Raw genomic sequence first — 13,535 nt, 5'->3', positions numbered from 1 at the left:
AGCAGGAAAGAGGCCGGCCCCTCAGCACCAGGGCACAGGCAGGAGAAGATGGGAGTGAATCCTGCTACCTCTGCCATGGCTTGGCCCAGGAGGGCTGGGGTCTAGCAGCTTTTCCCCCCAGGTTTGTGGGAGGCCAGGTAGGAAGGGGCCTCTGGAGGCTCATAGCCCCCTGGCCTGCTGTGTCTGTGGAAAGGGGGGAAGAGGACACATACCTCTCACTGGGGAACAGGGCGCATGGATCCCACTCGTTCCTGCAGAAAATGAAACAGGCTGAGCATTTTTCAGAGAACAGGCCAGAGCCCTTCTCCTGTCCCTGGAGAGATGGAAATGGGGCCGTTCCTTGTGGGGAAAGAAGTGGGTGTGTGGGGAGTGGGGTTCGAGTTCAAACCTCTCCACAGACCAGAACCCCACATTAGGGGCAAGAAAGAGCCTTGAGTCAGGCAGTGGAGAACACTTGGCTCCTGTTACCCTAAGATGGGATATTAGGAAATCCTATCCAGGCAGTCTGGGTAGCTCAGTTGGTAGTGCCTGAGACTCTTAGTCTCAAAGTCATGGGTTCAAGCCCCATGCTGGGCGGTGCCTTTCCTTAACTCCCAGACTCTGGTGCTGATCATGCAGTAGAAGCACATTATGTTTAAACAGCTGCCATGTGAATGTACCTGAAAGTCACAAGGATCAATGATCTGTGTGAAAGGCAGGTGGCCAGTAATTAGAGCCCCAGGTATGGTGTGTGCACAAAGGAAGGTAGGAATGTGCACTGGGTAGTCTGATAATGGTGTTTAGTGAAAATTAATTGGTGTAATTGCAGTGCGCAGGAGGGTTTTTCTTGCACAAGAAGGGTCAGTGTAGATGCTCCTTCTGGTGCAAGAGTCTCTTCTGAAAAAAGTGGTGGCTCATTAGCTATGCAAATGAGGCTCAGCAATATTCTACACTTAGCCTCATTTGCATATTACTCATGCAAGAAGCTGCAAGTGTAGACATAGCCCACGTGTCCCTTCTGCTGGGACAGGCACGTTCTTCTCAGGAGTCTCAGAGTTTGGGTACCTTTTTGCCCTAGGAAGGGGTGTGACCAAAACACAAACCTCACTGTGAGCAGGATTTGAGCCTGCACAGGGAAACCCTATTGGATTTCAAGTCCAACACCTTAACCACTCGGCCAGCACAGCTCTGAGTCTTAGTAGCTCAGGGAAACTGGTAAATAATCCCAGTGCCCAGGGCTGACGTCACCTGACAGAATTCACACAGCAAACCATTTCAACAGTCATGCAGAGGGGTCCTGGCCGCTCTGGTCTGAGGCTGCCTTGGAGGTGAGTTCTGCTTCCAGGTCTCCCTCCTCCTCCTTGGTCTTCTTCCTTCCTTTCCCTTTCCCTCCTTCTTCCTCTTCTCGTTTCCCCTTTTCCTTCTTCTTATCTATATAGTAATAATTTAGTCCTGCTTAACCAATTATTTTAGTATAATGTTACTAACCAAAGCTAACATACTATTATGATTTACCTAACCAATCATACTGCACCGCCTTTGTTGATTTTCCCCCAGCAACATTAATGATACAGCCGACAGAAACAGCTACAAACCAGACAGCGATCACACAGACACACCCTAGGAAAGTGAGGATGATAATCATAGAATGCCAATTGCACAAACACAACTATTGCTAAGCAGTTTTTTTTCTGAACAAATGCTGTTAACTAAGTTCTCTCTACCCACCCTTAGATCTGTTTCTTACTTGGTGACGGTGCGGGTCAATAGGATCAGACCCCCTGGTCACAGCCTAGTGTGACCCTATTGAAATGCCATTTAGGTGGAACATGAGCTCAGGCTTTGTAAGTAATTGCTGCCACTCTGCCTGCAGAAGGTTTTAGTTTAGATCTGCCAAATAGCTAGAGGCCTTCCAATGAACACACATTGTTACAGAGAACAATTCCAAGCATAAGACACCAGAACCCACAAGCACAGTCAACACAATTGCAAAGGGACTCAACCCTTCAGTCTTCTGACCCAAAGTCCGATGCCTTTTCTTTTAGGCCACACAGTCCTGTTTAGGAATGGACATTTCAAAGTGTGTAAGAAGGGAGCAGTCTAGCTAGCCAAAGCCGGTTGTTCTGCCAAAGCCGGTTGGGTGGGGAGGGGCTGGTTATGGGGAGGCAGAGTCCTGTGCCTGTCTCAGGGCATCCCAGGGAGGCTCCTTGCAGCCCAGGAGAAGAAGGGGGCTCTGGGTGGAAGGAAACAAGCAAAGCTGGTCCGAGTGGCCATAAGCCAGAACTCCAGTTCAGCCTAATTGAATCACTACTGGCTCATGTAGGTCCCTTGGGCTGTGTCTCGACGGGCCAGTTTTTCCGGAAAATCAGCTGCTTTTCCGGAAAAACTTGCCAGCTGTCTACACTGGCCGCTTGAATTTCTGCAAAAGCACTGACTCCCTACTGTAAGAAATCAGTGCTTTTTGCGGAAATACTGTGCTGCTCCCATTCGGGGAAAGGTCTTTTTCCAAAAGACTTTTGTGCAAAAGGGCCAGTGTAGACAGCAGAGATTTCTTTTTTGCAAAAAATCCCTCCAACTTTATGAGCTTTGGGCTCCTTATCTGCAGGCTCCCCAGAGAAAGAGTTCTGTGCCTCCTGCTGGGTGTCTGATGCCCCCTGGAGCTCAGTCTGATGCTATGGTCTGCCTGGCTGAGATGGGCTGGGCCCTAAAATGTAACCTGCCTGGAGCTTGCTGCTTACCCTTGTGGTCTCTTGTGTGGTCCCCAGGAGCTGCCAGGCTCTGACTCTTGCCCGCCTGGCGCTAGCAGGTGCCCCCCCCCCAAACAATCTTTTAAATTGTTCTTTCTGGTCCCTCTCAGGGTGTTTTTCTCCTCAGCAGCAGTGCACAAGAGAGAAGCTGTTGCCAGTGGCCCTGCAAGACAAGATGAGCTTTGCCTGCCCCCCTCAGTCTGACTCGTTACTTGGCCCCATTCCTGCCTCTCTTCCCAGTGGCCGAAAGGGGCTGCGGCTGCTGCCGACAGGGAAGAAGCTGGGAGGCAAGGTGCTGGCAGCAAGAGATTCTGGCTGCTTCTTTGCCCTGGGTCTCAGTGTACCATGCCGGCCACCAGCCACCTTGACCAAACCTCAAAGAATCTGGACTAGTGAGCCCACATCACAGTGAGTTGCTAGTGGCCCTGTCAGAGAAAAGGCGCCTTTCTGAAAGGGCCATTTGTGAGCTCAGCTTCTGAAGGTCGGCTAGTTCAGTTGGTTAGAGTGTGGTGCTAATAAGGCCAAGGTCATGGGTTCAAACCCCATGTTGGCCATGTGGTTGTTCAGTGCAGAGACTACTCTCCCTCCTTTTCTCTCCGCCCCAGACACACTGCTATGGACAGGGAAGCAGAAACAGGCAAAAGGCTGAGAGCTTTGCAGGACGGAGGCCAGAGAACTGGTAGGAGGAGGATCCAGTCTGCACAGACCCAGTGGCTAAATGGGTCTGGCCAGCTTTCCCCTAATGGCAGGGAAAACTCTTCTCTTCCCTCCATTGTCCCCAGTGGGGTGACCTGATCCCAAATTCCTGCTGCTGCAGTGGCTGGCCCATGGCTCCTCCAGCCCAAGCCACAGAGGGAGGCTCCATATGTCCAGGTGATGGGACCATGTGCCCAGCCCACAGAGCTGCTGCCAACCACCTGGTCACCTGCTTCAGTGGCCCAGCAGCCCCTCCCCCAAAACCTGCTCCTGCTCAAGGCCCCCCTGAACCCACCCAGGCTCCTGCTCCTCTGACTCTGCACTAGCCAGCCCACATCTCAGTGAGTCGCCCGTGGCCCCATCAGAGACGAGCTCGTGGCAGCGGCAGAGACGTCCCTGCAGCTGCCTGTGGGGTCTTTCCCAAAGGGCCCCTCGTGGGCTGCTGGCTCAGCTGTTTAGAGCTTGATGCTGCTAACGCCCAGGTCGTGGGTGCAAGCCCCATGCTGGCCACAGGGGTGTCTGGTTTGGTGACTGGCCTTTGTGTAGCTGCCTGCTATGGACAGGGAAGGAGAAAGAAGCCCTGGGAGGTGAAGCAGCGGGAGGGAAGCAAGGAGCAGAGTGTCAGCTGCCAGCCGAGAGTCACAGGTGCCCTCTGCCTCCTGGGACCGCCCCTCCCTGAGCCGCCAGCCCCCTGCCTCTCACCGTGCGCCCCGTGGGGAGTCCACTCGCTCTGGGCTCCGGGGGCCTCCCGCTCCCACAGGGAATGACACAGCCCTGTGCCCTAGCCCAGAGCCACGCCCAGCCCGTGTGAAACAGGAGGGTTCATTGAGCGTCTGACACAGCACAGGGACCCAGGCAGGCAGCAGGGGCTGCGGGTGAGGAGTGAGGGCACCAGAGGGGGCAGGGAAACAAGTAGCACCAAGACTCTTGCCACCAGGGTCTGGCCACCCGACTCCCTGCCCAGGCTGCTGGGCCCCCGACCACTTCAGCTGCCAAGTCAGCCCGGGAGCTAAGGCAGGAATGGGGGGAAGGAGCCAGTCAAACTGCAGGTGGCAGGAAACACCAGTCTCGCCTTCCTGGGCCGGGCACGACGGCATCATGTTAGTGACACGGCTGCCAGACATCCCGCACAGTTAATAACCAGCTAGAGGGGTTTATGGAGAGCTCAGTGTGGGGAGCCTAAGATGAAATATTTAAAGGTCCCTGGTTCAATCCCAGGCTTTGCCATGTCTCTCGGTGCAGCAGGGCCCTCTCTGGTCCCCTTGCTGTGCTAGTTCCCTGTGACATCCCTGCATCCATCTTAGCCACAGCCCAGCACTGGAAACTCCCGTCCATCTGATTAACCCCCTTCACTTCCAACCCTCCCTCAGAGTCCTTGCTTTCTTGGCTAAAGTCCCCTCCCTTGTGCGTGTGGCTGGCAGTGGTTACTAGATGGATCCATTTACATGTAGCTTCACAAACCCCCCTTGTTGGCCTGCGCCCAGGTCAGTCCGTGTCACTGGCTCAGGGGTTTCTCCCCCCAGCATGCTACAGAGAAAGCCCTTGTGTGTGAAAGGGCCTCAGGGAGCCCAGAAACCAAGTTAAAAATAAACCAAAAGGAAACATTTTTGCGCCCAGTGGAACTCCTTGCCAGAGGATGTTGTGGAGGTGAAATCTACAAGAAGGTCCAAAACAGAACTGGAATATTTAATGCAGGAAAGGTCAAACAATGGCATTTAACCAGGATGGACAGGGCAGGTGTCCCTAGCTGGTGTATTCTAGAAGCTGGAAATGGGCACCAGGAGGGATCACTTAATAACTGTCTGTCCTGAGGATTCCCTCGGGACAATGAAATCGGCTGCTGTTGTGAGACAGGATCCTGGGCTAGTTGGACAACTGGCATGGCCCAGTCTGGCTGCTTTGATGTTCTGTTTGGTTTCTGTTCTTGTCGCCTCTGGGCAAGGGAGAATGGACCTGCCCCCCCATCCTGAAGTGGACAGAAAATGGCCTGTGAAAGGCTAGTGTAGGTGAGCCAAAAAGCAAGTTTCATGTGTCCCTGGTGGTCTAGTGGTTAGGATCCAGCACTCTCACTGCTGTGGCCTGGGTTCGATTCCCAGTCAGGGAAACCAGCCTGCAGTTTCATGTGACAGCTGCCTACTCTCTTTTCTCACCTATGTGACAGCAGCTGTGACCCAAGAGGTTACTTCAGGCTCCTTCCCACCTCCCTGGCACTGCTAAGACAACACTTGCATTTTCAGAAGGGGCAGAGCTGGTGACTCAAGCTGCCCCTCCCCTCTCCCATGTGGGCAGCCCTGCAGGAAGCTCTGTGGCACACACAGCACTAGCCCAGCGCAGTGTCAGGTCGGCACAAGATCCATTGGTTCAGTTTGGTTGTTGGAGGAGACAGCACAGAACTGGCTCCAGCCCCCACTCAGTAACCTGGGGAAATGACCCACCAGGCCTGGGCCCCTCGGAGAGGCAACGATTCCCCACTGGCCAGGGCAGAGCCTCCCTCTGACACAGTCATGGAGCCTTCTCCCCCTTGGCCTGCCTCCCCCTTCACTCAGCTCTCACTGCTCAGTGCTGCCAGGGAGGGGCCTCACTGCTCGTCAGTGTTTCTGTTCCAGGAGCAGGTGAGTTTTGTCTTGTGCACCAATATTGAGGTCGTGTGTCTCTGTTCCGGTGTGAGCCCCCGCGGCACCTGCCAGTTACTAACAAATATCTTAGCTACAAGTTATGGGAGAAAGACACTAACCTAAGGGATAATTAACACTGGGCTGCGACTAATCTCTGCCTCCTGCAGGGCCACTAGGGAACAGATGGGAGACAAGGCATAAGGCAGATCCAAGGGGCTGATTAAATCCAGTGTGAGAAGCAAATGGAAAAAGACCCAGCAGCAGGTGAGAGAAAAGCATGAAAACATCAGGATCAAGACCAGAGCAGTTCGGCTATGTCTACATTGGCAAGATTTTGCACAAAATCTTGCCGCCTGTCTACACTGGCCACAAGTATTTGCACAAGAACACTGAGTTTGTAACATACAATATCAGTGGTTCTTGCGCAAATACTCTGACGCACCCACTCACGGATAAGCCCTCTTGTCAAGTATTCTTGTGCAAGAGGGCCAGTGTAGACAGCAACGTTAATTTCTTGCACAGCAAAGCCCAATGGCTAAAATGGCCATTGGACCATCAGAGCTTTCTTAAACAAGAGAGCATCTACACTGGTACGAATGCTTTTGCACAAAAGCACATACCAGTGTTGGTGCTCTCCTGTACAAATGCTTTAATGCAAAAATTCTTGCATTAAAAGTATTTGCACAAAGTCATACCAGTGTAGATGTAGCCTACAAGTAAATCCAGGAATTAAACAAAAACCAAGACAAAACAATAAAGTGAAAACCCTATTGTTCTCTACTGCAAAACTCATTTTGAACTTCTTGACAGTAGCCAACCACTCAGCCTGTGCTCTCTTCTTCCAGCTTTCTAACAGAAAAGAAAGAACAGTCATCAACAGCAGACAGCAATTACATTAAAGCAACACTGTCTGCTTGCCTCATGCTCAGAAGAGAACACTATCACTCATTCTCATAGAGAGCGAGACCAACCACTTTCAGCTGCATTTCTCTAGTTACCAACTACAGAAATGATTCCAGAAAGTACAGTCTTATTAGCACCCGCTTCCCTACACACCCACACTCATGTGCATTCACTTTCTCCTCATGAGGAATGTTTTCACACAACACTTAGAAAACTAAAGAACAGAAATAATCTCAGCAAAGTGCTTGTCCCATTCAAATACGCTCCACCAGGTTTAGAAATCTGCATATTAGAATATGCTCCATGTCCCTGTTTACAGAAACACGCCTCCTGATTAGCATATGGAGCACCTGGCAGCCAATCAAAATCTCCTGGGCTACGGCTACACTGGCACCCTTTTCCCGAAAAGGGATGCAGATGAGCCAAGTCAGAATTGCAAATGCAGTGGGGATTTAAATTTTCCCTGCTGCATTTGCATGAACATGGCTGCTGCTTTTTTCCGGCTCGGGGCTTTGCCGGAAAAAAGCGCCAGTCTAGACGGGATCTTTGGGAAAATAAAGCCTTTTCCAGAAGATACCTTATTCCTCTTAAAATCAGGAAAATTTAAATCCCCGCTGCATTTGCAATTCTGACTTGGCTAATCTGCATCCCTTTTCCGGAAAAGGGTGCCAGAGTAGACACAGCCCTGCTGTTTCTTCCTGAAACTGCAGTTCCTGGGGCTCCTCTAAGTCAGTGGTAACAAACTGCCAGTCCGCAGACCAGCAAGGGGCCAAGAACCCCTGCCTGCTGGGCAGAGGTGGAAAGTAACTAAGTAGAAATACTTGATCACACTACTCAAGACCTTTTTTGGGTATTTGTACTTTACTCAAGTCATTTATTTTTGTTGCACTTTCATTTTTATTCAAGTTATTTTATTTTTTTGTATTTTTACTCCACTCCCATTTCCAGAGGCGCTGGGTTACTCACGACTCGCATCATTCTGATTTGCTAAAGCCCAGCTGCATGTGCAAGCACCAGTCATCCAAGAAACAGCCAATCCACAAGCACAATGCCCCTGCCAAGGAAGAAGCCTTTTAATAGCTGCTCCAACACCTTGTCATTCAAACCCAGTATCCCTGCAGGCCCTGCCAGCCTGAGACCTGAGCGAGCAGGGCGGCTGCCCAGGGCTCCGTGCTGAGGGGGTGATATGAGCAGTCTCATGGGACCTTACCTGGGGCCAGGCAGCTAAACAGGAGGGAACCCAGCAGCCGGGGTCAGGGGGGACAGAGGCACTTACTTGTGCCGGGTGAATCCTCTGCTCTGGTGGGAGCAGCAGCAGGGTGGGTGGGTGCTGGGGGCAGGGGCTCCCCATTCCCCCTGGGACAGAGGCCCCTGTGGAAGCCCTGTGGGGGGAGGGGGACAGGCTGTGCTGGAAGAGGCTGGGGGTGGTTGGCTGAGGGGGGTGGGGATTGAAGAAGCGTCTGTGTGGGCACTTGGGCAGCCAGCTCGTCAGTGAGCAGCAGAGCACACGGGCCCATCGCCCCCCAGCCGAGCCCCCCAGCTGCTCTCCCAGGGCTGTGGCCGACCAGCCTGCACTGCTGCCAGCCCGGGCTCAGCTCTGCAGTGACCTGCCCAGCTGCCTCTCTGCCGGGGGCTGTAGATGTGTCTGGTGGGGTAGAGAGGAGGGACGTGTCTGCTCGGCCAATGTGAGGGGTGAGCCTTTGGGAAAGGGAATTTCTGTCCCTTCTCTTCTTATTTTTGTCTGGCCCCAGTGGCCTAATGGAGCCAGGGCTTGTGGGTTCAAGTCCCACCTGTGGTATAGAACTGTGACCTGAGGGTTGATTGGGAAGCCCTGGCTTGCTTTTCCCCATGGGAACTGAGAGATGGTTCCCCAAGAAGTGCCACATCCCATAGGACAGCAGCTGTCTAGTCCCACCAGCTCCAGGAGTGACTCAGAGCGAGGGGGCTGGAGCAGAGCAGGGTCTGTCTGGTGACAAGGCAGAGCCTGAGGAGGGGCAGGTCTGGCAGAGGCTCAGTAGGTGCAAGGGGGGAGCTACTTTGGCCTGGCCCTTTTCCAAAGCCCTTGAGCATGGGGCTGGCACTGGGGGAAAGATCCCTCAGCGATGGGATGGGGAGGAGGCTGGGCTAGGAAGGCTCCTTGCTCTTGCTCTTGCTCCCAGATGACATGGCTGCCAAGCCTGGGTGCAGGCCCTAGGTGCAGGCAGACTGGCAGTTGCTGCACCAACACAGGGGCAGGAGGCCCCACTGATGTGGGGGGAGGCAGCCCCAGCAGCAGGCACAAGTCTGGGTCAGCATATGGGGGGAGGTGTTCGACTGCGTTTCCCTGCTGACATGGAGCTGGGTTGCCAGGTGTCTGGTTTTGAACCAGACAGTCCAGCATTTGAGCTTTCTGATCAGGAAACAAACTGAGAAAATAGAAATGTCCGGTATTTTCTAAATAACAATAATGTCGATTGTGATGTCATGTCAAGTGTCTCTGGTATTTTTGTAGAAACCATGTGGCCACCCTACACGGAGCCCAGGTGACAGGACACCTCCTAGTACTCACTGCTGCTAGCAACACTCTCACACCACTCCTCACAGCTCCCCCCACCATGGGGCAGGCAGGAGGGGATTGTTCCCCCCAACTGACAGAGGGAGGGACAAAGGCTGAGAAAGGCAAAGGGCCTTGTCTGACTTCACACAGCCAGTCTGGGGCAGTGCTGGGCACAGGACCCAGATGCTGAAACTCCCCCTCAGTCTGGAGTTTCCCACCCTGACTGATCAGAATAACGTGACCTCCAGTGAGGTACAGCCCCACAGCCCGGCCTAGGGATGGCTCAGCCAGTGGGTTAGAAGCACCGGGACACAGAGAGACTCAGGAGCTGCTCAGAGACAACCACTGGCAAGAAACAGAACAATTCCCCGAGCAGACGATTGGTTCTGGCTCATTTGCTGGGACTTAAGGAGAACAAGGAAGTCCTGAGTCTCCTCCCTGTGACTTCCACCCAGCTCAGCCAATCAGAACTGGGACTAGAACTGGAAGGCTATGTCCACACTGATGGGCTGTGTCTACACCGGCGGGTTATTGTGCAAGAAGGGCCGTTCTTCCGCAGAGCATCCACACGGCCCACTCGCTCTTGTGCAAGAAGTTTTACAGTAAAGCGTGGTGAGAGAGGGCTTCTTGCGCACGAGCTCTGCTCTTTTCTAACAGGTGTAAGTCCTCTTGTGCAAGAGGGCAGTGTGGATGCGGGACAAGGATTTCTTGTGCAAGAAAGCCCTATAGCTAAAATGGCCATCAGAGCTTTCTTGCACAGGAGAGTACAGATCCTCTTGCACAAAAGTACATCTCACACATGCCGGCAGACATAGCCAAAGGGACCTTCAGAGATGAAGTCCAGTCCATAGCAGGGCAAATCAACTATCCACATGGATGTCTGTCCAAAACAGGAAGCTACCAGGAGTGAGGTTTAAACCGACGCAGACAAACATCTATTGGATCTTAAGTCCAACGCCTTAACCACTCCACCATCCTGGTGACAGATGAAAGGGCAGACGTGTGCAAGTTCTCTCCCCAAATACCTCAGGGGCTCACTCTCAGAGCATCTTCCCGTCCCATCTCTGTGCCAGGGCTTCCCACCGAAAGGGTGAGAGAGCCGCCCCCTCCCCTGCAGTGAGGAGGGAAGCAGGGAAAAGGGAAACCAAACAAGAGAAAACCCAACGTCCCCAGGGATTCCGAGGGACAAAGGCCTGGTGGGGAAAATACCCCCCCCCACCTTCACCTAAGCTATGTCTACACTCCCAGCTTCTTGCACTAGAAATATGCAAATGAGCCTAAGTTTAGAATATCATGGAGCCTCATTTGCATACCTAATGAGCTGCCGTTTTTGTAGAAGAGGTTCTTGCATCAGAGAGAGCTGTCTACACTGCCCCTTCTTGTGCAAGAAATCCCCTCTTGTGCAATGTCACTATTCCTGAAAACAATCGTCGTAGCGGCCTTGCACGAGAGGGTTTTTCTTGCGCAGGAAGGGGCAGTGTAGACAGCTCCTTCTGGAGCAAGAGCCTCTTCTGCAAAAACGGTCGCTCATTAGGTATGCAAATGAGGATCGGCGATATTCGACGCTTAGCCTCATTTGCATATTTCTCATGCAAGCATCTGTGAGTGTAGACAGAGCCCTAGTGTTTTCCCTGCCTTGCATTTGGCCACCCCCATGGATCAGGCCAGTGATTGCTAACCTTTTTTTTTATATACCATGGATGGCCAAACCCATTCACAAACTTTTGCCAGACAGGTGACATTACATTTACATATCTGCATATCCATTATGCAAATAACAAATCTGGAAATATGGAAATAAACTGTTGCCAGTCCCTACAGATCAGTGTTTGCAGATATCTACACTTAAAAAAATTCACAGAAACAATTCCCCTCAGGCTGCTGGAGGGGCCAGCTCCTCCCCCGGGGGACTGGAGCCTGCAGAGGGAGGGGCGCAAGGAGAGGCACCCACACAGGCAGGAGGAATTTGGGACACCCTGGTTATAAACTTCAGAAATTTTGTCAGGGGCAGAGGAGTTGGTGCCCCCAAGTGCCACCACCAGTCACCTCTGCCCCCCCTCCTGCCCGATGGGGGTGGGGAGCTGCCATTGCATCTCCCCCCTTCCTTCTGTACAAACCCTGCCCTGCGTCTCCCCCTCCCCCAGCCAGGCTGCTCTTGCTCCCCCAGTCTCCTCCCAACCTCCCCTGCCCCCTTTCCCTTCCTGTGACCCCCCCCCCCCGAGTTTCCCTCCATTGCACCCCTGCTCCCAGCCACCCCATGCCTGGCATGATCCCCCAACCTCCCTTCAGCACCTCCTGCCTCCCCTTCCTGCCCCACCTCACACGTCCCTGTTCCCCTTCACCTGTCTTATCTGCCCCACCCCTCTTGATCCCCCTCCCCACCCTCTCTGGGATGGCTCCCCCCACCCCGCATGAGCTGGTAGCAGCTTCCCTGGCCCCAGGCTCGGATCACAGCCCCCTCTGCTGAGAGCAGCTCTGGGCCAGATCCTCCTTCTGCAGCCCTGGGGGGGCTGATCTCTGGGAAGGGGAGGGGGGGTCTCTCTTACCTGCTCCCCCAAATGCTGCCTATCCTGGGGTGGGGGCTGGGCTGGGCAGGGGCTGTCCAGGCTGGGAGCGCTGCCGCGGGAAAGGTTCCCAGGTAGCAGCTTTCTACATCCCACCAGCCCTGCGGGAGATTCCCTCTCCTGGCTGCAGCCTGGGCGCCGGGGGCCCAGCAGTGCTGCACCCAATGCTGGGGCTCAGGGGATCTGCTCGGAGCCAGCCCCCAAAGGCCCCGCAAGCAGAGGGCAGGAAAGGAGCCAGGCTGAGGCTTTGCCAGGAGCTGGCCGGGGACCTGGCAGGAGGTGGCTCCAGCGAGCACAGAGCCTGTGCAGGGCCAGCCTGCTGGGAGGGGAGCAGGAGCATCCAGCACCATTCAGGCCAGCGGCAGCCGACAATGGGGGAGCTCTGAGACTCCAGGGCAAAGGCCTCCAGCCCCCCAGGCCCTGGGGTTAGGTGGCCCTGGAACCAGGCCCCCTGGAGAAGCATTGTGGCAGGGGAGCTCTGACCCACAGGGGGGCTGGCCCCAGAGCCCAGGAGTTTGGTCAGCAAGTGAGACTCGCCCGTCAGTCCAAGCTGCTTTCTCCCCGGCTACGGTTCCTTCCTGTCCCGCGCCAGTGCCACACACAGGCCAGTGGGGCAGGACGGGGGGTGTCAGGGGGGCCCTGCTCTCAGTCCGTCCCTCACAGGCCCTGTGGGCTGCTCGAGGGCTGAGCCCGTCGCCCAGGCCTGGCGCGGGGATGTAACATGGGGCACGTTTCCCCCTGTGAGCGTGTGCGGGGGCAGGAGGAAGCCACACGGGCCCAGCTGAAGGTTTTGTGCTGGGGCTGGAGTCTTGAGCCCGAGTTGTCAGCCTCAGCTGGACTTGCTTCTCCCCCCTCTCCTGCCTTGCTGCCTCCTTTGTCCAGCAGCGCTCAGGGGCAGCCAGGAGAGCCAGCACCAAGGGCAGAGGAGGCCGAGGCACGAGCCCCTCAGTGCAAAATCAGTTTGCCAGAAAATATACAAATAAGATCATGACTCATGCAAATGAGACCCTAATTAGCACCTTTTTTTGCTGAGAAAACTCGTCGTGTAGATAATACAATAGAAGCACAGCGTGTCAGAGAATTGTTCCAGAGACACTCCCTGACGAGGGGGTTACAAACCCCGCGCTAGACCCCGTGCCAGGGTTTCGTCACCAGCGCGGCTGTTCCTGTTCTGTTCCGCGCAGTGAACGTTCCTGAGAAGGTTGGAACCAACCCGGCTCCTTTAGGGAGCAGAAGCTCCTAGGGGCGGAGACTGAGGTGTTTAAACAGCGCGAGCAAACCGGGGGGAGCACCAGCCGGCCCAGGCGGGGGAGAATCGCACTCGGGTGTCCCGGGGTCTGGCTCGATCACAGCGGGCGGGCTACCGAGAAGGGCCGCAGGTGCAGGCTGCAGCGTTGGAGGCTGGGGACAAGCCGCCAACTTTGCTGCCACGGGGCGGGCTGGATTCTCTGTAGGCTCCATGGCTGACCCACCCTCCCCCGGGGCAGTTCAGCGG

General features: G+C 54.5%; 3 non-coding genes across 3 annotated transcripts; 1 reads left to right on the top strand and 2 right to left on the bottom strand.

Annotated features, from left to right (window-relative positions):
- Positions 1 to 1,084: 1,084 nt before the first annotated feature.
- On the bottom strand, positions 1,085 to 1,166 carry TRNAS-AGA (transfer RNA serine (anticodon AGA)). The gene has a single exon. It is a non-coding gene; the product is annotated as a tRNA-Ser (tRNA).
- Positions 1,167 to 5,454: 4,288 nt separating this feature from the next.
- Positions 5,455 to 5,526, top strand: TRNAE-CUC (transfer RNA glutamic acid (anticodon CUC)). The gene has a single exon. It is a non-coding gene; the product is annotated as a tRNA-Glu (tRNA).
- Positions 5,527 to 6,853: 1,327 nt separating this feature from the next.
- On the bottom strand, positions 6,854 to 7,069 carry LOC142821668 (small nucleolar RNA U3). Its single transcript, XR_012898356.2, has one exon. It is a non-coding gene; the product is annotated as a small nucleolar RNA U3 (small nucleolar RNA).
- Positions 7,070 to 13,535: the final 6,466 nt, after the last annotated feature.

The sequence above is a fragment of the Pelodiscus sinensis genome, chromosome 19 (genome assembly GCF_052426305.1).
Source record: "Pelodiscus sinensis isolate ZL-2025 chromosome 19, ASM5242630v1, whole genome shotgun sequence".
Taxonomy (NCBI): Eukaryota; Metazoa; Chordata; order Testudines; family Trionychidae; genus Pelodiscus; species Pelodiscus sinensis.
The sequence above is the reverse complement of the archived record's forward strand: the minus strand, read 5'-3'. Positions and strand labels throughout refer to the sequence as shown.